The sequence below is a fragment of the Lichenostomus cassidix genome, chromosome 5 (assembly GCF_008360975.1).
Source record: "Lichenostomus cassidix isolate B80296 chromosome 5, HeHo_3.0, whole genome shotgun sequence".
Lineage (NCBI taxonomy): Eukaryota > Metazoa > Chordata > Aves > Passeriformes > Meliphagidae > Lichenostomus > Lichenostomus cassidix.
Window position 1 is genome coordinate 41,113,449 of NC_139486.1, and position 27,846 is coordinate 41,141,294.

The following is a 27,846-nucleotide window of genomic DNA, read 5'->3' on the forward strand; positions in this document are numbered from 1 at the left end:
TTTCATTCCTATACAGAGCAGGCTGACATCTTGGAAACGTGTCAAGGTTGCTACTGTGTTTTAGAAGCAGCTCTATTAGCTGGGGATACAACAAAGCATACTCACAAAAGCATTTCAAAAGTATAGAAAACTAATTGACGTTTTACCCAACATCGCAATGCATTCAACAAACTTTTGAAAGCAATTTTGGAAGTACAAACCACAGTCTGTACATACACAAATTCAAGGTCATCTACACGTTATATTTTTCTTGCATGGAAAGCACGCAGGCGCTTTCATTCTGAGCAAGATCTCAGTTTAGTCATGGGGACAATGAAATCCAGAGGAGAAAGCAAGAAGTCAGCATACATTTCTTCCCTTTGCGATCATCTGCTCTGCACAGCTCAGTTCATAATGAGAGCTGTTACAGGCTCCTAGCCACTAATTGTTATTCTTCTGTTCCAGCGCAATGTCATCTGGCACAGTATAGACAACCTTCACTGGTGTTTTCAGCTAAAATGTGTTCCTTGTGCTGCAGTAGATGAGGATCACTCACAAAACAGGTTCCTTCCCTTTTGCTGGCCTTGCTGTGGGGTGGGCAACCCACAACAGAGGTGTGGTACCAAACTAGATGAGGTTTAGTAGTGTTTTACATCTCTGCAGCTGAAACTGCAGAGAATATCTGAACACAGGTTAAATTGTTACATTATATGTCTCACAGAACAGCAGTTGGTCCTGCAGCTAGGATCACATGTGAAAATTTAAAGCTATGGTATAGGTATCATTAGAACACTGCAGGGCACAATTACAACAAATAAGGAAAGTTTTGGCAATTTGCACCCAAAGCAAAGGTGTGGACCTTTAGTTTGAATGGGTATGGCTGCTTGAGAAGGGCCTTATAGTCTGTGAGCAGTTCTTCATTTTCTGCTAATATAAAGCTATGTTAAAACAAATCTTGTTACCTTTTCCCCCTCTTTTTGAAATTATTAACTCTACCATATTCTTTAAGATGTACTTGAGCAATTGAAAGCTCAATTTGTATTGATGTCGCAATTGCATCCTTAAATAATGACTATTACAGTTGACGAGGGATGGGTTCTAAACCAGATTAGGAATGGATAATTATTAGGTCTTAAAGACGGTAGCATATATATTTGACTAATTTTATGTTTGTTTCATTTTATCTTTGTACCAGTGAAGTTTTGTTGAAAAATTGGTGGCTAGAGAAGCAGCTTTGAGGCCATTTGATGGTAGAAGAAAAATATATTGAGTGTTTCTATGTAAGCACAGGAGAGGTGTCATTCATTCCTCATCACAGATTGCCATTCTCTCTAGTCAGCAGTTACTTATGTCTCTGCAGTAAAGTTTGTATTCATCTGCTCTGAAGGGAAGGACTAGAAAGAAAGTGTTTGACCTAAAAGGTCAGGCATTCCCAGGGAGAGAACTCACTCTCTGAGCTTTGCTGTGGTTGTTTTGGTTAGCTGTAAATTCTTAACCAAGAACTACATATGCCACTTCTTTTATGCTCATTGCTTTTAGGTTTCGATTAAAATGAAAATACAGGAAAACAGTTCATTTCTTTGAGATATATGAAGGCTTTTTCATGGGGACTCCTTCAGCCTTTCTTTTTGAAAGAATAGAGATTCATATGCAAAAACAGAAAGACAGACAGATCCTGTTCTTTGTAACAGTAACAATCAGAGGCTGTTAGAAAGGCTATAATCCAAATTGAAGGAAAAATAGTCAGAGCAAATAGTAGTAGACTCACAGATATAGCCTTATATTCAATGCATTGGGATAAAAGTGTAGGACATCTGAGTACAGTCAAAATCTGGCAGAGTTTTTCCCTATGCTTCCAAAAACAATTTTCAAATCACTTACATTTGATCTCTCTAAAATCCCTCTCTTTTTGCAGGTCTTGTTTACTTGATGAAAATTGTTTTGAGCACTGTTTCTTAATGTACTATTCCTAGATGTCCTATCCTAAATGCACAATTCCTAGCTGTCAAGGCCTTTGGATCACTTAGGGTGTCTCATTTCTTTGAAATACAAATAATACTCATAAAGATAATCTGGGTCACTTGGAAAGGAAGGTATAGTGAATCCTTGGCATTTAGCTGTTTTTCTGTCACTGGTCAGTAGGGTCACAGAGAAGAAAGACAGGAAAAACTACAAGAGAAAGAATGGAATATATCTAGAAGAAAGGTTATTCTGAAAAAGAGATGGGAATGGGGACTTGAGAGACTGACCTTACCAGAGGGTGAAACTGAGTACAGAGTGAAAAAAGGTTTGAAAGAAGACACAGAACAGAAAGAAAAGAAAAAATATGAAGGTGAGAAAGGACCTGGAAAAGAAAGAAGAATAAATGGGCAGACTAGAAAAGCAATGAAATTTGGGAGAAAATATTTGGAGGAAACAAATATACTACAGAGAAAGGAAGAGGATAAATAGAGCAAAAAAAAGCATGGGAGAAAATAAAGAAAGTCAGAGCACAGCAATACCTTTGTTCCCAGAGCATATGCATCCGGTGGATATAGGAGGTACAGAAAGTCATTCTGGTCCATAAAGAACTCTTTGATTCTGTAGGATGATCATTAAATACCTGTATACTCATTTGTGTGACCATCTCAGGCTAGAAATTAACTTACCACTGAAATAACAGGAATTTTCTCTGAATATTTGCCTTGGGCATTTTCTTAATATGTAGCATTTTAGCATGAAAAGAAAGCAAGGGTAGATGGAGTATGGCAAAATTGGAGAAAAAAGAGCAAGAGAAAAAACTAAAAGAAAACCCAGGCTTAAAACTATGGTTGACATCTTGGGTAATTTTATTGGCAGGATCATTCAGTCTCTGCTCAATTTCATTAGGCTACCCTACCTCTTAGCTTTTGCAGTGTGTGTTCACAATGTTTACTGTGTTCTATTCTTCAGCTAGAATTACTGACTACTATAATTATGACCTAGATAAATAAATGAGTAGATCAATTTATCTTGTATATTGTTTATAATAATTCAGATGCTCACTCTGACTACTCCTTGTACTGGCATAAAGAATTGTGATCAATGCAGTGTTAGAAATTGCTTGTATCTTTCCTTCCAAAACTAAGCATGCTGCCCTTTGTTTTTATTCTACTAAATGACATTAAAATAGTCATTTGGAAAATGTCCTATGAGGCTGCATTGTTCAGATGACTGCTCTTGGTTAGACTTGTACTAGTAGCACTGGAACCACCTTTGTCATCTGGAAGCTGTACTAAGACTTGTTCTAGTTTTATCTCATATTTTATATTTAACCACACTTACCATTACCATGAGCCCTAGAAAAGCTGTCCGTGTTATTTACTGATAATTCACACGCAATCTGGAGGTTTACCAGTGCTCTCTGCTGGGCAATAAAGCTGTAGGTGCAGGTTCTCTATGAGGGCCTGTCTTTAGACAGGTAATCTAGACATTTAAGGTATTTAGATAGATAATGGACTGATAATATTGCTCATTCATTTGGTAATGAGCAGGCCAGAGAATGTGTCCTGAATCGAATCAGAAATTAGTAGTAGCAGGGTTCTAAATTGCTACTAGATATGGACAGTCTTAAAATGGCAAAGGTTGATAACCAATCTAACCTCAATTACTCTTTGATTCTATGATAGAACTGCTGATGTTACAGGGCAAAAACTCTGCACATTTCCATCTGTTACATGAGACAAGGATGTGTTTCTGAGGTCACAGATGCAAAAGCGACAGAAAAACGAAACACATCTGTAACTGCTCATGAGATAAGTGACTCTAGTCAGCTTCTATTGTCCAGGATGATACACCTGTCTTTCCCTCCACAACAATGATTTTCTAATTAGACTACATCAGGTCAAAGGACTTGACTGGGCTTGTCTTAAATTGACTTCCAGATGTCTGCCATTTAAACAATGACTTAAGATAAAGCACATCAACATTTTAATGAATGAAGTATAGAAATCCCAATATCCCTATTGTGTAGTGCCAGTAACTTGCATGGAATTTTCCTTTTTTTGTTGTGAATTTTTATTTTTGAGACAGGAATTCTAAGAAGATAAAATCTCACAGTTAAAACAGACACATGCTGAATTCAAGAATTAGGTTTAATCCTTATATTTTCTGATGAATTCTGATGTGTTGCTTAGCAAGTGACTTCAAATCTAAGTGGGGTTTTCAGATGGGGTCATTAACAGTTTGTTCCTTATTCCCAGGGTGCCCAGCATGAGGTTCTTTTTCCTGATTGGCAGGAGAGTAAAATCCTCACAACTACAGCTGCAGTCAATCAGGGGTGTGCTCTCAGCATACAAAATCAGGTTGACTGCTAAATACTCTGAAAACTTCGGTGCTACATATCTCAGATAAGTGTACTTGGTGTTGTGGCTGTGTTTGACTTGAACTCCTCAGTGGCTCAGTTTTAGGGCTGCAATAAGAGGATAATGACAGCCTTCACCTCACCTGGGTTTGAGAAGATAAATTCATTAATGTTTGCAAAGCACTTAGATATCAGTCATCAGCACCACAGAACAGTCCATGAGGAAATGAACTGTTGTGTATTCAGAGCAGGGTTTGAATGTAATGCAGTAAATAAGAACTAAGAGCACACACTGAACAATAAGAAGAAAATCAAACATTAAAGAGCTGTTCATTAGGTACACCCTGTGAATTCTGGGCATTGTTTGAAACAATTGTTCTCTGTAAATAAAAGCAAGCGATCATGGAACTAAGAGATGTATCATGATGCATACAAACCAGAGGCTAAACTAACTTTGCAGGAACTCCCTCAGTCCTGTAATTTCCTAATTGTCAATTTTTACCCTTGAAATTTTAATAAAATTCTTAAAATTGGGCAAAAAATTAATTTCATTTTGATGAACACGTCTCAATATACACACACATCCTCTTATAAACACACACAATCATGGAGCACAACCTATCCACTAGGTAAGCATAATTAAAGGAAAGACAAGGTATTTTACACTTTTCTATATCTTTCTTTTGTTTTCCCACTTTCTTCTTATGCCATTTCAGCATCCAACCTGGTTCATAACTGTAAACGTAGATGTTTTGTCTAATGACTTATACCTAAATGTAATCTGAAGGCTAAATAGTTAAAAATATTAATAGACAAAAGACTCACTTCTTCTTGTAAGCAACCAAATATATTTTTCCAAGCACAGTTTCATCCCAATATTTGAAATTATTAACCTGGCAGTTTCCCATATTTCTCCCTGCTATATTCCTCTCATTGCTTTTCATGATAGAGCCAGGTTTACATTTGCAAATGAAAAGTGTTAGTTTTTTAGGATGCTAATAACTTTTAGTGCTGGACTCCAAAAGCACATTCGATATAGGTAACAAAGTAATTTTAGTGATACAGAACTAACTATGCAGTGAGATAGAAGTGATGCATATTGTAAAATTATGTTGCCATCACACAAAATGGAACATTGAGGGTGAATCAGTTTAATATGGAAGATAGTGCTTATTTTGCATATTCAAATAAGATACAGATCTAAGATGTGGTTTTTATTTAAAATAGATCTGGGTACTCCAAACTTTGCCCAATATCTTAAGAAAGTTATTGACTTATCACCTGTTTTAAATGAGCAACCAAAATTACCTTACTGCTGGTCTGATCTGTTCTGATTCCTGTTAAAGGGCAGCTTTTCAGGATGTCTTATGGAATGTTCACTTCAGGTTTTCATCAGAACCAGAAAGTGCAACTTTCCTGTGAAACTTACCTTGATGTGCCTAACTTTTGAAAAATGGTAGTTAGCCATTGAATGCAGGTCTGAACAAATGCATAGAAAGGTATGGAAAATATATAAGTAAGAAAGGGGGATTTCACAGACATGGCATCCATTTGCCATTGTTTTAATCCAGAATCTTGTGTGGCTCACAGGCAGGATGTAGAGCCTGTATAGAACCTGGGGATGGGAGCGCAGGTTGTGGGATAGCTTGGAGGTGAGACGGAGTGGCCAGTTTTTATATACAGAATTAAAATGATAGCTGATGTTCCAACAGTACTGAACATAAGTTTACTTAGCAAACACTAGAAATGTGAATCCTCTCACTATGCTGTGCAACAGAATTTATACTATTCATAGCTTTACAGAAGAAATAATCCTGGGACCAGCCAAACCCATGAGAGACAGATTCAGGGGTAAACATTTCAGTCTTGGTTTAATTTTGAGACTGATACAGTACAAGTGATGTAAAATAAATGTCAAGGTGTGATGAGTTCATCAGAAAGAATATAATTAGAGAGTGCTGATTATGTAAACAAAATACCATCCTTCTCTCCTGTACAGAAAAATTAATTCCACAGAATTAATTTTGAACAAATGCTTCTCTCTGTCAGTGATTTTTCCTGGCATTTATAGCCAAGGGATAAGTTAATGAAATTTATTTTTCTGATACCCATGTGACCTGTCTTACTTTTTGACATGCAAGGTTGCCTGTGCATTCAGGCTGGTAACATTCGGATTTTTTTTGTTCAGGGCCCACTCCACAGAAAATTTGTACATGAACCACAAATAAGGAGAGCTAATTAGAAGCAGTCCAATGTTCTGTTTTAGAGAAAATATAGTAATTGACTTAATTCTAGGAAGCACATATTTAAGTGGAGTATTGCTTTTTATTTTCTGGATTGCTATTCAGGGCACAAGTGGAAAAAAAGAAGAGCTTAGATGCTGGACAATAACTCATTTGGAAGGGCAAGAAATAATTTAGAGGTGTCTGTGAATTGCAGAGAAGAGTAATGGTGTTACTGTATGTACCATGGCTCTATACCTGAAGAAATAACAGGACTTGATCAATGATAACTTATGTAGAGGAGGGATGGGAGATGATGAAGAACCAGCAGAGGCATCCCTGAGAGAATAATGATATCTTCCCCCATGGTCCACATCACCCTACGCAGCAGGTGTGTTTGGATTGATGAGAGCTGTGCCTAGGGCAGTCAGCAGTTATTTAGTGTGGTAGGCCATGCACAAACGACTTTCGTTACTGCTGACAGCTTCATTACAGCAGGACCATCCTTCACTTGTTGTAGACCTTCTTCCATCAAGCTGAAGACAAATGAAGGAATGACCGAGACCCTATATGTTTGCAATATTATCCTCTCCATTATTGTACCTTGGCCTGTTTTTGTCTGTAAATTCTACAACTGTAAGTTTGAAGTGTACAATAAAGATCCAGAAACATCTCTAATGCCTTCATCTGCATGTACTTACTGTATGTACTCCCAGAGATACACTAGGAGAAAATAGAAGAGTGGCTTTATATAGCCTGAAAGTGCAGTCTTTTCTGACAAGTTATAGGAAATGATTTCCAGAGCATATTGTGTCACCATGGACTCCTTTTCTTTCTGGCATGGTATGAACCATCTTTCGCTAAAACTGAGTTTCCAACCAATTTTCCAATACCTTTTTCAAGAGAATTAATAGATTTCTGTGAAGCAATAAACTTACCCAAACATGAATCACCCTCCTTAATCTTTTATGGGGGTTTATGCCACAGGATAGAGCAAAGCTGTAGTCAAGTCTGAAAATTCCTTTTTCTCACAGCAAGTGTCTCAAAGCAAAAGGGAATTCCTATCTTCTGTGATAGAAAAAGTAGCAAAAGGAAGCAACGGGGCTGCTCAGATGCTGCATGCATACAAGGACTGCAGGAACACAGAATGATGGAGTAAGGAATACACAAGACAAGGCTGCATAGAGCTAGATGCAAGAAACCAGAAGAATGAAAGTTTAAAGGATCTTAGACTAGAACTTTTTGGTATAGTCTTCAAATGTATGAAAGCAGGTGCATTTTTTTCCTGCTGGTGAAAGAAGTTTTACTAAGGTTACAGGTCTGATTGAATGGTTTATGAGTTTCTATAAGCTCTCTAAAATCACTGTTTATGACAGCATTTGCCTCTGGTTGTTATCATCCCACTCGGAAGATCTGTCAATGCCAATGCAACAACTGAGATTTTTCCTGGGGTGAGTTCTAAGTGACTTGTTAAATGATACATTCAACTCCCTAAAAATAGACCAAGGTACTGTACATAAAACCATTAGACTCAATAATAATCATTATCATCATCATCATCATCATCATCATCATCATCATCGTAACTCTGAATGAATATGAAGTTCCATGTAAATGTTAAATCTTAGATTTGGAAAGTGTTTGAATTTATTATTCTAAGGCTGCATACCAGATGGTAATGTAAGTTTTTTATTGACTATACTCTCTGACTGCATTGCACTAACTTTTATAGCAGTCCCTACTGGAGGCTTGGCATTGCATTGTGGAAGTTCAGTACTTCTGTGTATGAATATTCTGTCGTTTTCACAGAGTGAGTTCACTCTTGCAAGGGGCATGTGTGCTTGTGTATGTCTGTGCAATCACAACACTCCCTGCCTACGACAGGAACTCCCTGCTGACTCAACTCTCTGACCAGGAATGTGCTGATTGTGCTGTGAAGAGGGCCATCCATCTGGCACAGGCAAGCAGGATGAAGGTGCAACCTGTGTAGAACTGGTAACTGTGGATTATGACTATACTTTAATAGTAACTCAGGAATTACAGAATAAAAATTCTTCCCACTCTGTCCCAAAGACCTGAAATGTGTCTATCAGGTCAAAGGCAAGAGACCGGACACACAGAAATCTAATCTAATGCAAAGAAACCACTGGCATACCAGATTAGTATAAAGTGATTACATATTCACAGCTCACCAGTTGTTAACTATTATAAACACATGGCAAATAAGAGCTTCAAAGGAACACTTGTATCAAGACAATTAAATAGCTTTGCAAAGCTCTTGCTAGGGTTCTTGAGTCAATACTCTGTCCCACGCTTCTTAGGGAACAACTTATAAACACTCTCTGTAACAAAGAGGATCTAGCAAAAAAAAAAGGTTGTATTTCCTAATTTATTTATTTTAAAAACTATATGTTTTATAAAAAAATCCCCTCCACATAAGTATATTATGCATGATGACTTCTCTGCCAGGTGCAGAAGTGGCAAATTTCATGAGCCATCTGGAAAATTACCTAGAGAATGTTTTTCTGGATCTGTTGGTGAATGTTCATGTGAATAACAGCAGCACTGGGAGAAGTAATAGTAGAGTTATGGGGAAAACCTACAGCTATGAGTGAGACAGTTGGCATGACATAAATTTCAGGTACTTTGTGGAAGGGTAATAAATAGTGGAATGCTAGAAAATCAAAGAGCAAATTAGAGACCATTGCTTTATGCTGAGGAAAGCACAGGGAAAACAAGTCTGCATTGTCGTGTACACAGTTAATATAAATTAACATTAAAATAGAATCTCTAAATTTGCACCACAGAAATTCTTCACATTAAAATTGCATGTTTAAATGGAGAGAATATTATGAGTTGTCTTGATTTCATGATCAGAGGGGGAATGTTGGCTACACAATAGTGTGAGTGAAAAAAGAACCTACAAGGGCTGAAAACACAGCTGCAATGAGACCTCTCCTTTCCCATGAACGTTAGCTAAGTGTCAAGGTAAAACAGTATGCAAAAGTTACATTCTTAGAAATCACTGGTGAGCGTCCCTTGAAGCAACTATCTTCAAAAGGAAGAACAGAAACCACAGATTCAGATTCAGCAACCACATAGAAGCAAAAAAAAAAAATCACAACAGTAAAAATTCAAAATGGAAACTGTGGTAACCAGGAAACTGTTTTAAAGGATAAAGGGGAGTAATTAAAAGGGTAAAATATCTTCAAGAACTTTTAAATGCACCATATTGCATGTCAGCATAAATGTTTATTCCTATAAATGACAACCCCCCCCAAAAAAAACCCACAGAATGTGGCTAAACAACAGAGGAAAGAGGCAATTATAAGTAAAATGACATCCTTCAAAAAGCAGAATTTGTATCCAAAGGTGCAAACCAGAAAATGTGTAAAAATTCTGATATGGAAAATGTAAAAGCATAATAACCTATATCCAAACTGATTCTGAGAAGCAATGTGCTAAAGGCATGGAAATTGGTAATAGTCCCTCTAAAACACACAAAAACTAAACATCCTTCCCAAATCTCTAGGGCTGACAGATGGCTGAGCCATAGAAGAAGCACTGGAGGATGCTGTGGCCATAGCAGAATGGCTGAAGGAACTGTTTACATTAGTGCTATCCACATGGGAGCTTAGAGAGGTTTCTGCCCTTACTTACAGGGAACAAGTCCGAAAAACTGCCTCAAAGTGAAGTGTCAGCAGAAGGGGTTTTAGAGCAGATCAATAAAATGTATAATAACAAACACTGTAAGAAACAGATGGTATTAACCCAAGAGTTCTCAAAGTTGCTGCTGAACTACTAAGTTCTCTGAGTGAACTCTTGAATAAATTAGTGTTTATTCCAGATAAAGAGCAGGTGGCAAGCATAACACCCATTTTTAAGGACCCTTTGGGTCTGTGCGGGTGGGGAATAAGCAGACTGTGAAATCTACAAAGAAAAAAGTTCAATTTTCTTAACAAACAAATGAACTGAAGCTGTGATAAAGAATAAAAGTAATAGATGTGGATGAAAGTGACATACTCAAAGAGAGTCAGTAAAGCTTTTCTGCAAAAACACAGTAATCTGTGCTTGAGGTCTTTGGGCATGTCTCATCCTTTTGACAATAGTGCATTTTGATTTCCAAAACACTTTTGATCATGATCTTGTCCAAAATTCTGTTGGTCATAAAGGAACAAAAGAAAGACAGAGAGAGTATATCAAACATATAAAATCACAAATATCTTGAAGAAGGTAAATAGTGCATGATTATGCACTGACTTTTATAACACAAGGGATTATGATTATTACTGAAATAGCCTAGCAAACTTGAAATAAAAGAAAACAACTTTTTACTCAATGCATAATTGAACTTGCAGTCATGGAATGAAGAAACAAAAATCATTACAAGGTTTAAAAAGTGACTGCAAAGACTGATAGAGTGTAGGCACACTATGAGCTATTAACATAAAATGTGTGTTTAAATATGGAGTTAATCTTTGGTGTGTATACCATGGGCTGGTATAGGCCTCCTTTTCATGTTCTCTCCATAAGTATTGTTAGAGAGAGGATACTGTCCACTGCTGCTATTCTGGTGTTCCTCTAAATACTTTTAAATGTCAATATGGAAAAAAAAATCTATAAGAGGCACTTAATATAATAATATTAAATATTTTATGACTCAAAAGAGCAGAGAAAGTGATGGAAATATTATGGAGAGAGGCTACCACTGTTTTTGGGTTTAACTGACATTACAGCTTGAGAAATACATTAATTCAAACCAAACACAAATAGAAGCGATTTAGTATCAGTATCTTCAAAGCTATGTGGGGAAAATTAATCAGAAAGGGTGGTCTTGCATCTAGAGAATTAGACTGGATTTGAACTTCTACCAAAATCCTGGCTGATGCATTGCAAATACTCTCCAGGTTTCTCTGTTTACCATCTGCAAACTTGGGTGACCTCCCACAGTAAGTCCTGACTTCCAGAATGTTGTAAGCATAAGTACTTAATGTTTCAAGGCACCCAGAAAATGTGTTTGAGAAGGCTTCTAGCAAGCTGCAGTGTCATTAATCTTCGCAATTTGTTTACAAGCCTTCAGCCACTTTTCAGACCATGCAACAAAGGCCCACATCCAAGCCTATCTGAATTAATTCTCGTAAGACCTTGTGAGGCATTGAATCAATACAGTGTTTTCTGTTTAACTTACTCATCGAAGAGTATTTTACATTAATGTAGCTCTTCTCAACCTGAATGGCACTGAAATGCTTTGCAGACTATGTTAATACAACTGCAGCACTAAAATGCTGCACTAGCAGAATGTGTAGAGAGAGAGAGGAAAAATCACAGCCAAGGACAACAGGACAGACTGTTTCAGTTGTAAGAAACTTGAAACCTTCACTGCACACTGACTGAGGTTTGTAGAGAGAAATTCTAGAATAGTTTGTCATTGATTACAGTGCTGCCAAAGCAAGAGAGAAACTGAAATATCATGGGGAGCTCAGGAATCCTGTGCCTCCCTTGGAATCCTTCCTACTCCCATGGTGTTTATCGTGTGTTCTGCTCTCTCTTCTGTACTCTTGGATGGGATGAGGGCTATGTAGCTCTGAAACTACCCTGGAGTCACATCATCCCCAAATGTGTTTCTCAGTTTTGTGGAGATTAAATTTGCTTCAGAATCTCTTCTTAGCTGCAAAACTTTGGGAACCAGTTTAACTTTCATTCAAAAAAGGGCTGGTTATTCTGCTGAGTAGGAAGCTGTGATGCTGGAGGCAGGAGCTCTGCCTATCATCGGTTTCAGTGCCTCACTATAACTTGCAAGTGTGTGGGAGTGAGATCTGGGATTTCTCCTATCTGACTCTGGCTTCAGGACTCTTTCCATGCTGCTGTAACCTGTTCAGGTACTGTAGGCAAGTTTCTGATATTTATTTTTAAAATTCCCTTTACCTCAAGGTGCTGGCAGGTCTATTCTGCTCTGCATCTTTCCCTCAAAGGCTCTTGGACTGAACTCCATTGTTTATGTCTTTTTGAGATGTTCACAGTCAGGCAGATGGGAAGAAGGAAGGAGCTGGACCTACAGACCATCACAGAGTATGAAGTGAGGGCTGGGGATAGATACACTGGACATTCATTTTATCTCTGCTGGGTGTCTCATCTCTACTGAGATCAGGGATCAGAAAGAGAGCGAAACTCACCATTTCTAACCCTCCTGGGCAAGAAAGAAGATCTATGTCCTCAGAGTCACACTAATGGAGTCTTCACTGTTGCAGCCTGTGCAGGATTACACGGAGAATGAAGCCCCAAGAGCCCAGCCATCATGAAAGGTAATTGCTGAATTTTACATCCATGGATCTCAATTGTGAAGTGCCACCATGGTAGTGAGGGTATGTGAGAAGAGTGGGAATAAAGGCTGTTTCAGAATTTGAGTTCTTCAGACTTTGCTCCCCTGCTGCTGTCTAGTGCTGGTAAATGCTGGCACTCATTTACCATAAAATGACACAAATGCCATCTGGCATCCCAAGACTTTCTAAGTGCACTGTGTAACTAACTCTAGTGTGTCCTTTAATGGTCCCATTACTAAAACTGCAGGGGCTACCTAAATTTCACATGTCATTTTTCTTTATGTAGTTTCATACCTACTAGAAAAATTCTTTCTCTCCCTTCAACACTGGATTTATGCAGCTGACTTGTGAAGGAGGACTGCTACTGACCCTGCTCTCTTCTTCCATTCCTTCCAGAGTCACTTGCAAAGTTTTGTCTGATTTCACAGAAACAAAAAATCTCAGCCTGAATTTATCTCATGACAAAAAAAAATTTGCTTAGGTTCTGAAGTCAAGGATGGCTACACGTGACCATTTTTTTAAGGTTTAAGACAAATATAAATGCTAGGTTATGAACATGCAGCACCATCCAAAGTAATTTGCTGCTTCATGGGTTGCCTGGCAGGAAAAAGCAAGCTGAGCTGTTTGGAATTTTTTTTATGTGTAATTAGAATAGTTTTTTATAACGATCAAGTTTGAGTCAGATTTCCAACAATAAATCTGATGGCACATGAAGTCCTGAGAATTGCAATGCAAGCAGAAGCAGGATGTGAATTTTAAGTAGAAATGTCCCACTTTTCTGGCCCCCAACAAATCTCACTACTAACCTTTGCTGCCCATAAAACCCATGCCAACTCAGTAGGCCTACTTTGACAATAGGAAAAAAGAAAAATAGCTGTAATGATTCACAATGGATAGTTATCATTAGGTCCCAAAAAAATAAGGATGTAGCACATAAGTTAGCAAAAGCTGCTTTTCCAAGCTAGATTAATTTTGCTATTGCCAAAATTTGACAGTGGTAATAAATTCCATGAGGCGCAGATTAGCTTTTTGTTCTGTGCTTACAATGTCCAGCACAATGAGGTCCTGATCCACATCAGAAAGTCCTTGATTCTCCCAAACTATAAATAAAATAATTATAAACCTTATTTATGAACTGTTCCTTCTCCAGCTTTTTTTTATCTAAGCATAATGAACATGTTGTTATGAATTTCTTTGTAACGTACCTGTGTGAGAGCTACTGAAACAAAGTGCATTGTTTTTTAGTGAAATTTTTATTGGAATTTATATTTCTGGATTTAATCTTTTTTTGTTACTTTTAACTGAAGATCCATTCCCTCTACCTTTCCTTTATCTTCCTAAGAAGAATCTGAAACAGTGGAAGGAGAAGTGGGATGGATAGAAAGAGAGTGGAAAAAAAAGGGTTCAGCAGAGCTCCAGCTGAGATCAAAAGTGGAAAACCAGCCATGGTCATGTTACCTTCAAGCTATTCTTTGCCTGAGTTACTTCAGTACTGGGCTGTCCACACAGAACAGAGAGGGTGACTGTATAACCAGGCAGCAGCTGCAAGAACATGGGTTGAGATGTGCTCTGTTCTAATCACAAATTAGCATCTGAATTAATGTGGACATTGTGACCAGACCTAGGCAACTGTGAGCATATTAGCCTCTGTGCACATGAACAGTTGTTGCCTGTAAATAACCTGTCTTTAAATCCGCTTATTCACCTTTTTGTTTAGTGATGTATTTTAAATATATAAATATATATGGCTCTCAGTAGCTACTGTCTAATCTACAGGATTTGGGAGACCTTCAGGTTTCTGGACCCTTGAGATTTTTGGATCTAGGTATGTGTTCTGGCCACATTCAGACTCATATTACCTATATGACACCTGGAATGTACTTATTCTTTTCTGTTGCCTTCTTATCCTGGGAAGGAGCCCAACTGTAGAGCTCTCTTGTTTCCTCACTGAACTGGTTGATTGAGCAATTTTGTTAATATGTCTCCACATGTACACGGATGCTCCTGCTTTTTCTTATTATAATGAAAGCTCATAACTAGAGCATAAAACACAGGTAATGTTTAGATTGTGAAACTGTTCCACACAAAATTAGAAGAAAATCACTTTCCCCTACAGTTTGGCTTAAAAGGAAATTAACTTAATTGAATATGGACAGCTCTATTTTGCAAAAATATTACAGCCAAAGGTAATTTGTTTTTTGAAAATATTCTAGTAGACTATTTTAATTTCAATGAGATTGCTTGCTAGAAAATTAAATACATTTTCAGTCAAATGTAATAATGAATTCCATTGTCTGCATTGCTGAGGCAGAACTATAACATAATTGTGTTTAATACAATTAAAACCAGTTTTTATTAAAAGTAATAATGCAGACTATTGTCTACATTACTCAGGCAGAACTACAATGCTTTTAATGTATTGTATCTAAGTAATTCAGAAAATACATGTACATTACTACATGCTCATTTTGAACATTGCACCCACACAGATCTCCATGCTAGTAAAAAATGCTTTTCCTCATTCTAGTGTACCCCTGTTGTAACCAGCTGGTAACAGATTCACACAAAGTAAATTTAGTGGTTTTATCCCAGTTATTAGTGTGCTCAAACCAGCAAGCTTTTCAAAGCTCCCATCCCAAAGCATTTCTCCTAAATTTTTATCATCTCTCATGCCTTTGAGCAAGTGGTGTTAATGCTTAAACATCTTTTAAAATGCTACAAAAATCCTGAAAAACTCCAAAGATCCCCCAATGAAAACTGCCATATAGTCTCGTTAAAAAATTATTTCTATTTTAGAATTGTAACAATTTCAGTAATTTCAAATGCATGATAATGGCACCTGGGTGTTATACTGATTAATAAAGTAACCTACACTTCTTGAGAAAGCAGTAAATGCTAAAAACTGTGGTAGAGTGACTGTTTTTTATAAAACATAAACAGAACCTTGAAGAATAGGAATGGAAACAAAACTTATTTAAAGAAACAAATGTGATTTTGGTAAGGGTTGTGACTAACTGAGCAAATACTCATTACACTTTATTGAAAGAAAACCTTTATTATGCCTTATTTCTCTTCAAAAGGTCATGAGAAGAAGGATGGGAAGATGAGGACAGGAACCTACAAAAGTGATCAAAGACGGTGGAAACAGAGTAAAGAGATGTAACACAAACAAGAAGTGGAAATAAAAGTGGGAAAATTCCTGGAAATTTTGTTGATATGGCTCAGAAATGTCCTGTGTGCATCTGATCAGCCCTGGTGACCTGCTTGGCATCATTCCTTCTAGAAGCAGAATTAACCCCATGTGAAACAGTAGAGCTGCTAAAACTTTTCTCTTATTATATTTGATTGATCATCTAAGTTGTTTTTTGTTTTGTTTTGTTTTTTGCTCTTTCCATTCCTAATGACACAAAGAGAGAACTCCTGTTCCCTTTCCCCCCACCTTTACTTTTTTCCTATTATTTTTCTACTTCCAGAAGGCTAGGACCTCACTGTTATGAAATCAGTGTACAGATGCATTGCTGTGTGTTTGCTTCCAGCACAATTTTGACTAACTACAGAAAATTAAACTTTTAAACATTTTCAGTAACATTTGACCAATAAATAGAATTGTTGCTACTAGCTTTGAAGCCTCTGTGGTGAAAAGACCATAAATGGAAGAGAAAATTTTTGCTTCCAGGATTCACTGCCTTGGTTTGGTTCTACATCACAGTGCTCTGCTTTTCACTGAAATTTTCTTCCTACCTCTAGAGAATCAGCTTCTTTTTGGGGGTGGGAGTTTATATATTCAGGGTGTAGAAACCTGTTCCAAGGAAATACATCTGGATTAACATGGATTTTGGCTAGTTCAGTTTAGAAACTACATAAAACCTGATACAAGAATATACTGACTGTTAGCAGTAGAATTATTTCCTTGAGTAACTCAGGAAAATGATGATGGAGAATTTAATGGTTTTAAAGTGTCTGTGATACAAAGGACTTCTACTGCACTGTAGGCACCTGTCTGCTGCTACGTCCATTCTAGTATTTTACTTTCAATTTGACGCTCGAATTTTGTCCCATTGGAGATAATTATAGTTATTTTCATTACAATAATGCCTGGAGATTTCAATCAAAATTAGAAAAGTTTTGCCAGGTAGTATAAAAACATATGACAGGACATAATTCCAGCCTTGAGAAGTTTACAATTTAAATAGACAGTATGCACAATGGGAGACCTATTTGCATCTGCAGGCATCAAACCTCTGATCTTGAATATCAGACTGTAAGTGGCTTGCCCAAATGCAAGTGGGATTTGATAATACATTCCCTGAGTTCCTGGCAACTCGTTATAAAAAGACTGCAATAGCTGCAGTGTGAAGAATTATTTGCAGTTTTCTGAAAGTAAGTTCTGATCTGTAGCCATTATTTATTACATGCTGTGGAACTGGCTGTATCCCAGCTCTCTGCTGTACTCACTCTCAGGACTCACAGATGCTGCTGGTGTATTCACTTTGACAATAGACCTGATCCCAGACCTGTAACTTCCACTGCTATCCAAATATTCCCCATACACCTAAAACTTCCAAGGTGTTACTGACCTTACCTAAAATCCTCGGTTTCTCATCTTCCAGGGGTCTAAGGGCACTAAGGATGATATTAGGATTGTGCAACTAATTCTCAGCATGAATCAATAATGTAGACATCACCTAACCCTCAATTTCAGTGATCAGTCTCAAAGCAATACCAGCTATCCAAAGGTAAGACAATCAGTACCTTTTTCACTGCTCAGTTTTAGCAGCTCCCTGCACTAAACAGTTTTATGGGAACTTGAGGGCTGGGAGAGACATAAGAGAAAATAAGTATTTAAAGCCATACAACATTTCCAATTGGCAAAATCAGGCTAAACAGAAATTTAATATCCAACAGGAAAAAAAATTCAAAGCCTTTTCCAGTAGACATTAGTGTGTCCTTCAGTGCATCATAAAGGCAGAATGATTTTATTTTTGTTTGTTCACAGGGAGACTGAGACCAAAGTGTTGAGCAATTTCTACTTTTCTTAATCACAGGACTTTCATACTTAGACTTCACAATGTGCCATGTATGTTTCTGTGTTTCGTTTTGGTGGTGTTTGGTTTTGATTTTGGTTTTTGGTTTTTTTGTTTTTTAATTAGATTCACTTGTTTGCCTTTGAAAGGAACAGAAAAAAAAGCTGATTTCCTTACAGAATGCTTTGTGGTTTTGGGATGTCTACAGACATTGTCAGGAGAAATTAATCTGATGTCCTTTGTCTGTAGCTTTAAGTCAATCTCTCCAAAACCAGAAACAAATCTGAGAATCTTTGAAAGAACAAAGTTATAAAAATCAGGGCTGTAAATAAAGAAGAGCCCCCCAAACATTATCTTTTATAGGCAATGCAACCTAAATCATTGTAACAGTCTTTGCAGTAACATGGAAAGAATGAATGTGGTGAAGCAAAAATGGAGAAGGCTTTGCCTCTCTTTATGGTAAGTATTTATCTAGCTTTGCTGCTACACCATCTGAGCACACAACTGTTGAAATATATATTTATTCACCCAGCTACTGAAAATAGAAGCTTTATCTATCAGGAAGCTCTGTGAGTTGCAGGTAGTCACAGTGAAAATGAAGGTACTTGAAGACCCATGCTTATGCAGTAACTTTGAATTATCCTTTCTTTCTCATGAATAATCACAATTACTTCAGATGACGCCATCATCCCTCTTATGAGGGAGAGGAGCACATTAAAGCAGTGGTACTGTGGCTAATCTTAGAGAGTCTGCCCTGTTTCCTCAGTAACCTCCCAATAACCAGGAAAGACACATAGCATGGATAGTAAGCTTTGCCTGAAGCTCCCACTGCACCTGTGACACCCATCTCACGAGTTAACTGAAACGAAGGATAACAATTGAGCAAAACTATGTGAGCTTGCTTTCTAACATCAGCTATCCAGATGCTCCAGCCGTCTGTTCCTATGATCTCTCAAATCAAACTACTGGAGTAGTAAAATAGTTTTGTGTTTAACATACTGCAGTCACACAAATATTTCACTGAAATGTTCTCTGAGACTGAAATTCATATATTATGCATCAACACAGGACTGTTTACAGGCATATTTTGGGATAAACTTCCTTGTATGCAGACGAAACTGGCAGATGAGAGTGGATGAGTGCAGGGAAATAAGAATACCTGACATGTTTTCATAACTTTACATTTGTTATTTATTATTCATTCATTCATTAAAGACTTTGCAGTCACTCACTCAGAAACAGGTAACGTTCCAGCCAATTTAGATTGTAAAACCCACTGCAAACACTGGGCAGAATTCTTGCAGGGCATAGCAGTTTGATTTGTGTGTCCTTTGCTGAACAGTCACCATTAGCAGAGATATTCACAGATATTATGAGCTTGCTTTGAAACAACCTTAAACAAAGCACAAAAAGAACACATTGAAGCACTTGCTATGAGCACGTTCCCAAATCAGATTTGATGGGGAAACATGCTGCAGCTTTAGAAGCATGCTTTTCAGTGAGAATCTAGTGAAGCTACGCAGATTCAGCTGCCTACTCCAGCAGAGTGAGAGACAGGCTCACAATCTGCTGGGACACTTTCCCTTAAAGAGAAATATGTCTTGCATTGGGAAGAAGAGCAAATTAGATTATATTTGGGTTTTGTTTGTTGGTTTGTGGCTCTGTATGTTTTTTTCCTTTCCCCCCCCCCGTTAACATATGAAGTATTTAAATTTAGGATATTTCTATCCCATCTTACAGGTTCTTAAGTACTCCCCCTGGTTAAAATGCGGTGACTGAAAATAATCCTTTCTCTAAATAGACAGAAACACATGTGGGGTCTTAATTAAACAGGTCTAGTGAGTGATGGAAAGCAAGCACTGATTTAGATTCAGGGGCCAGATTCTGTTCTATAACCTCCTTTCAGATTGGTTCAGGTGTACAGGGTAAAGGGAATGAAGCAGAGAAGGTGTAAATGCCCTGTTAAGAGCAGATAGATATTGCCAAAGTAGAAGTTTTGTTCATCATCACTTTTCATTTTAACATGAATCTTTATTTGTTGCCCCTCAAGGGAATTAGAACTTATGGAAATAATCCAAATACAGAATATTCCTGTGAGTTATCTTAGCTTTTGGGGAGTATTTCTGCTGATCTAGTTCAACTCTGATTGATCATAGTTTAATTAGTAACCAGAGCGATGAATTTCTGGCAAGTCTATTATAGCAGGTTTTATCTGCTAGCAAAAGCTAAGTTTGGTTCTAGAAGTCTTGGAACAGAGTTGAGTTTTGGCTTACCTATCTCTTTCCTGACACATATATATTGGTAATGATTCCTGAAGTGCAGGGATGTGGCAGAGAGAGAAAGAGATGGTGAAGAAAATTAAATAGTCTTAGAAAGCAATAGAATAAACTCATGGCAGAAAAATCCATCAGGGACCACTGAAAACAAAGAAACCACCCCTAATTCAGAGAGCTTCTGAACTGCAGACTCATGGGAATTGACCCCCTATAGCTGGTGTACATTCCCTTGCACTTGCCAGCTCTTATATTCTGCTCTAGGCATCTGTCTAGGACACTGTTGGAGATACTGATCGGGTGGACCATTGTTCTCACTCATTATGGGCATACATATTTTTGTGTGGCAAAATCTCAGATTTCACTAGCATTACTGTGGACATCATTGCTATGGAAATGAACTACTGCAATTTACTGTCTACACTTAAAAAATACATTAGTGTTGATGCATTTGCATCAAACCTCATAGAAATTGACCAACAACTTTCATATTTTTTTTACACTTCTGTGTAATGATCCAGCAATGAGGAGCTGTCAGGCTTGACTAGTGACTGGCACAACAGGCAGAAACATTTTACAACCTCCATACTGATGAAGCTCTGATATTTGCATAGGGCCATCAGGAGAAACAATTTGGTTTTTATAGTGCAAGACACAAGAGGTGAAGGCTGCAGGGCTGTTCAGCCCAGAGCCTGTTTCCTCTCTTCAGGAGCCACCAGGAAGAGGCAGAACATGGGCTCTCCAGAAGAAGGTCTTGTTGCAACCACAACAGCTATTATACTGCTGTCACTGTGGTTCCATGCTGGGAATTTCACTCCTTGGAAGAAGTTCACATCTAACAATATCAACTGCCTCTGCAATCCTTTGGTTCCACTGTTTCTATTGGGATTATGGCAGGCATCAATTTATTCTACAGAGTTTATGCTGAAGGTACCATTAACTCAAATATCTATTTCAGACATTTCTCCCAAACCTTCTATGCCTGCTGGCAGCTGTCCCAGTGCTCAGGGTCACTACCTTTGTGCCTTGTAAGTACTGAAGGAGGCATTTTAAAGCACTGAACTTTTGCCAGTGTGGTTGCTGTGGTGTACATACATTCTCCTATGTTTGTGAAAAAACAGGCATCACCTTTTCTCTCCCTAACTGATTAATGGTGAGGATACATTATCAGAGCTAATAGGAGTCAAATGAAGAAAGCTAGTCAAGTGAAACCCTGTAAATTGGTTCCTGTGCTTTTTCCATCTCTTCTAATACCTAATGCCAGGAATTTTCATTTGTGTCCAGCCAGAGCTAAAAGGGAAAGGATTAGAAAGTAAATAACTCCCACACCTGTAGTAGGGAAGCAGTCAGCTGTTTATTAGCAGGACAGAAATAAAAATCCCCCATTTATTAGCAGGACAGAAATGTAAATCTACATCACAGATTTTTTTTTTCCTCCTGTACAGCCAGTCATTCTTCTTGGAAAAGTAGATGTGTATACTAGCTTTTCACCTATAGGTCCATGTCAGTATGTCTATGCATTTTGTATGCATATATGTATGTCTGTATTTTTCTCTTCCCTGACCTTTATGACCTTTACCTAGCTGAAAGTATCAGTTTTCAATAGGAATTTTGCTATCCAAAAGCAGGCTAGATTTGGTCTGTTCCTCTTAGATATCCTATTTTAACACTTTGGTTTTACTTTATAATTCCTACCTTAAAATTCTGCTGTAGTGCCAGGTAGCAAAAGAGTCCTGCAAGCAAAGACTAGGGGTTTGTGTTCTGAAGACCTAGTTTTAAGACCTACTAAGAAAATGCTGGAAATGCTGGGAGGCACACTCTGTCTAGTTTTTCATCAGCTATTGCCAAGGACTAGCAGTGGTGAGAAACCTTACAGGGGAAAGCGGCGTAGACTGGAGCAGTATTCCTGGCTTTACAGATACCCAGATAACTGCTGCTGCTATCATCGGTTTTCCATGTTGATTTCCCCTTCTGTCTCATTCTACATTTATCTACCACAAGATGAATTTGAAAAGTCTGTAATTGCTATTAAATTTCTGCCACAAAAAATGTAACGGAGACCAAGTGGAAACTATCGGTCTGCTGTAACAGAGCAGATATTGATACTGATTTTGCAGCTCTACTGCTTCCAAGGATAATTGTGAGAAGGTGGGAGATTCACTGTACCAGTGAGCATTCTGAGTGGCCTGATGTCTATGTGCCTCTGAGACTCTTTCCATGCCCTGGGCTGTTCCCATACTTTGTTATCATAACGCTTTCTGTAAGACATGCTGCAGACACCTAGGAGTGCAGGATTGCACCTCTGGACGAGAGAGGGGCATGTGCAGGGAGATAAAGTGCAAACTCATTTCCTATGCATAGAAAGATGGAATTTCTCTACATGCACATAGCTTATTGTCCTTGCAGTTGCTCTCTTTCTCCCTTTGCTCCTGTCACCCTGGTGATGGTTATCTCCCAACACTGGTAGTCAAGGTAATCTCTCCACCTTGACATAGACTTTGATTCGGTAAGCCTATCTGTGTAACAGCTGTTGTGACAGAGCACACAGTCTCAGGCTTTTCTTACTTGAAAGCCAGAGATGTCTGTTTTCTTTATCTTCTTTTCTCTTCCTGTTTTAAAAGCACTACATTAACAAAACAAATGATGTAAAAAGTCTGGAGTATCTTCTCTCCTTTCTCCGTTCTCTCAGTATTGATTATTTGAAAGTAATGCAAAGACAATTCCCATGCATAATATTGTTATGCATATCTTTCCTTTTCCTCAGTTGGAGAGTATTTAATTAAATGTGTCAAGCTGTAGGACATTGTAATAAAACATGAACACAACTGGTTTTGTCTTCTTGTTTGACTAACATTTTTCTTGTTATTTTTCTGTTTGGATCCCTGGAAAACTTAAGAATTAGTTTCATTCTTTTGTTCCCTTTTTCAAGTTTCATTTAGCATCCTTCTAAATAAAAAAAGCAGTGACCACATTTGAGCCACCAAGAGCATGCTTTTCAGCTAGCAAATAATTAGTGTGAAGCTCTGAATTAATAAGGAATATGAATACATTAAATCACTAGATGCACCTAATTCTGTATCTGACAAGCAAATATACTTCTTACTGAACTGTAAACCTAAGTCTGAATAGCCACAACCACAGTGGAACCTGACCCAGATTTAAATTTCTTATTACTACAGCAGGAATTATATGGTAATAATAATGTTATCAATGCACTCCCTTTCTCAGCAGTTCTGAGTGCCCCAGATACACACTTGCATGCAAATGCCTAAAAGTAGCATCCCACTAACAAGCTAGTTTATGTTCTACACCATTCCTGAGTATCTCTACTGTGATTCTTTTCTATATATGTATACTATTTGTAAATGACAGTGGGAATGAACTTAAGATTTGTTCACAAGCTTGATTATCTCCTAGTAAGTAATCAAGGCATGTAATTGTCACCTAAGCTTTTTTTTTCTTAACTGTGGTCCACGGTTGTGAGAATAACATACATCAGATTAAAAACAATGGTCAGTGACTGTTTGATATCAATATAAATGTTGCACAAAACAACCAATTTCCAATTTTTTTTGTGACAATGAGAAGTTTTTCTACATGAGGTTTTGTGGCAATTGCAAATATGATTCAGTTTAACAAACTATTTTTAGAAAACAAAAGACTATCTCAGTATGGCTCAGCTAGAATTGCTGCATAATTTCTACGGGGCTACAGGGCTAAAGTGACAATGTTGTCCTTTTACAACTAACGATAACCCCAGTGATCCAGTAAATATAGCAAATGAAATAGGCCCTATTTCCATGCCAGTGTAATCCCATTTTGTCCCGTTCTACAATTCTGTACCTCTCAGAATGCCTTTTGTCTCCTCCATTAAGAGACATGCAACTAGAAATGTTTTTAAAATAATAACTGGTGATCTATAGAACCAGCTGTTCTCTCATAGAATGCTGCAATTACTTCTTTCTTTGAATCAGTGCTGGACAGTCCTGACTGTTAAACACCAGTTCATTCATTCTTCACTGAACGGAAATAATATTTCACACCGTACTTACTAATTTCCATAAAAAACTGCTGCTCCTTCATGATCTATATGCTTTTTCTGCTATGAAGCTGCAATATTGGTATGAAAAACAATGTGTAATGCTGGTGTGAACAGCATTGAATTTTCAGACATTAACTAATAGTGTTCTAGATATCCATCAGTCATACAATTCTCAGTTTATTGCTGAGGAAAGTGCACCATAACAAATGGTGGTGAGCAGACCAAAACCACAAAAAAGAATAAATATTCAAGCTGAAGCTAGTTTGGAAGAGAGAGATCCATCCTTACAGACTTGTGCTTGTTTTTAAGTATGACATTGCTTCAGGCCTGGGACATGTCTAGGCATACACAGATCTCCGTGACTAAAGGCTGCAATGTCATGTGCATTACATGCAGAGTAATATCTTCATTTCTGTGTCAAAGGGGAAGGCAAGCTTTAAAATGTTTAACAGAAAAGTATCTCTGGACACAGTAAGAAATATCCCTCTAGTAGTCATTTTACTTTAGTGAAATGCTCCTTTTATTTCCAAAATTACTCAGGTATGAAAGCTCTTCTTTGTTCTTTTGAGGATAGTGTGTTAATGGCAATTCATCACAGCAGCCATGAAATCTTTATGACAAATCCATAAACCCTGAAAAAACCTTGTAGGAGAAGTAATCTCCTAATTTAAACATGAGCTAGCCTTGTTCTTAATATAATAAAATAGCAAGAAGTAATTTGCTGAGTAATGTGCACAGAGATTTAGTGTGACTTGGAGAGTACACATCTGAAACAAACTCCAAACCCTGAGCAGTTTACTTCCCTTGTGAACCTGGCCCAGCCCAGGCTGTCAGCTACTCCTGTGCCAGCTCACCCACTGGCCTGTCTAGTCCTGCACATGCTATTGAGCTTAGAAGCAGCAACATTTGTCATGTCCTGACTTCGTTGTGATGATAAAAAAAACAGGATTCACCTTGCAAGAGCAAAATGTGCTTCTTCCAATTATTTTCTTATGGTCCTACTACCTGCTGTTCCAGCATATTTGAGCTTTTAAATTTTATTTTTAACAGCTAACAGAATCAGTATATTTTATTTTCCCTCTGAAAATATTTTGCTTTGCAATGGGAATTACCATTTCTAGAAATTTCAGTTTTATGAGTCCTGATTTCAAATGGTCACATAACATTCTGATACAGGGACAGATTTATCATAGTTTCTGTTCATGTGGAGAAGTTAGACACAATTGTTTTAAACTAGTTCTTCAGTATAAGAAGTTAGTAAACCAAGGCTAGAAGCCAGAAGACTTCAGACTTCTCATTGAGTTATTTCACCCTATGATTAGGCAAAATACATCAATAAAAATATTACCAATAATTTCTGGAATGCACCTCTTCCTCTACTTTACACAGTATTAGTCTTTAGAAACTCCAGTTATGTTAACCAGACTTCTGTGCAGCCTCCAATAATGTTACCCAGCTGAGGTCCAATCATTACAAAATTGAATTAACACTATAATTTATTTCTGTGAAATCTGATGAGTGTCACCAATATTTAAAAACTAGAATTACTTTTTTCCAGATGAATCCATTCTGTCTATTACTGGACATTTATGACTGGTATATAAATTTTCACCTTTTAATAAGGCCTGATTAAGACTTTTCAAAAAAAGAAAAAAAAAAAAAAAACAAACCAAAAAACCCCCCAAAACAACAACAACTAAAAAAAAAAACCAAACCAAACCAAACCAATCCCACTATATATCTAGCATAAAGCTCATTCACAGGAAGCTCAGTCCCCATTTTTCTACCCTCTCATAATTTCCATTCTTCAGTGCCTGTGCTAGTTTGTTATACTTGTGAGGTAATGCTTATAGCTGCCCTGCAACTCCTGCAGCAGATGTGTTGAGTGCCCACAGCCCCACAGCTCCTCTGCCAGGCAGTCAAGGAGGGGAACAGTTTCATCAGCAGGAGAAACAAGTTTCCAGACAAAAACTGTCCACAAATGATGATGGAATTGAATTGTCAATTCCAGCCAAATTGTCATTTCCTGCCATTTCCAGCCAAAATCAGCCCATGGATGATGATAGACCCAAATGGTCAGATGTCTTTCTAATACCTTAGCCAGCTTGAGCAGAGAAATATTACTTTTTCTTCTAAACTAACCACTATCACAACTATCTTCTGTCCAGTTTTATGTCCCTGCTGATTAGCACCCTTATGACTAATAGGAAGTTGCTGCAACATAGAAATTAGTATTTGTAAAACTCCTTTCCACAGTATCCTTCTGTCAATTCCCTCTTAATTATCATTGTAACTTATATATATCTATGCACAAGAGAACAAGCAAGGACATGACTGATATGTACTACATTCACAGAAGCTTGAGGTAACAGAAAAAGTCTGCCAGTTTTCTGAAACTGAAACATTAAAAAGAAGTGATTTGGTTTTTACAGAGTTGTGATGAGACCAAGATACTGTCACATCTTCAGTTTGTTACCCTGGTACCTGAGCATCGCAGCATCCCATCTGCTGGGCTTATCAGAGTTGAGAGTACAAACAGCCTGGCATCTAAACCCTCAATTGCTTATCAGTCTGGGCCCACAACCTGTGAGACAGCCAAACCCACAGAGCACTTCCACAGGTCACACACCACAGGGAAACTCTGCTGTGAAGACTGTGGTGGTCAGATCTCTAGCCCATTTATCAGATAATTTAAAAAATTTTGAATTTTGTCCTGAATCAACCCCAAATCACATTTCAAAGCGTTGTCTGTGAAATGGAATTCCATATCTCTGCAAGTCTCATAAATAGACGAAAATGAAAAAACCTCAGATATTTGAAATCTTTTATTTCATGTTATAGTAAAAGATATATATAAAATACTCTCTCAACACAAATGGATAAAAGAAAATCAATACTATACAAATGCAAAGAACTTTCCATCTTACAATTATAGGTACTCTTGGATTTCGCCTACATACCTGAAGGTACTTGACAAATTTAACTTGGCTGTAGCAATGAGCTATACAGAACTAAAACTGAATTATCCAATATAACACAGGAAAGCTTGAGAAGAGCCAGTCTAAGAATCCAGATTTTCAGAACTCCAGTCATATGACTTATCCATGCATTTGCTGTCACTCTGTATTTTTTAATATGGGCTGTAAGGCTTGGAATTTATGCAAAGTGAGTGGAGATATGCTAGGTTGTGTTCCCTTTACTGTCAGAGAAGACAGTGTAGGAAATACTTTGGTACGCTGTATGAGGAGAAATGGATTGCTCTTTGCTAATCAAGATGTCAGCTGACAGGGCACCTTTTCATCCACTGCAGTTCCAATATTAATTTATAAAGCAATAGTTTATATTAGGGATTGCCAAAATCATTAAAAAGAGGGTTTTTGTAACCTGCCCCAAGACACAGTAGTAAGTGTAGTCTGAAGTCAGTAATATTTTCAGTAATAATTTTCAGTAGTAAGTGAAGTCTGAAGTCAGTAATAAACACTGGAATATTTTATGTGTTCTCTGTTACTTTTAGCTAAGTCAAACAGATACTTGAAGTGCATGCTACGATCTCCCAAGAAGGACAAATTAATAACTTCCAAAAATGAAAAAGGTGCTTATTCCAAAAGATCTGAATGTGTTTGCAATGCTAGTAATTCAACAAGAAAGCAACAGAATGTAAGTTT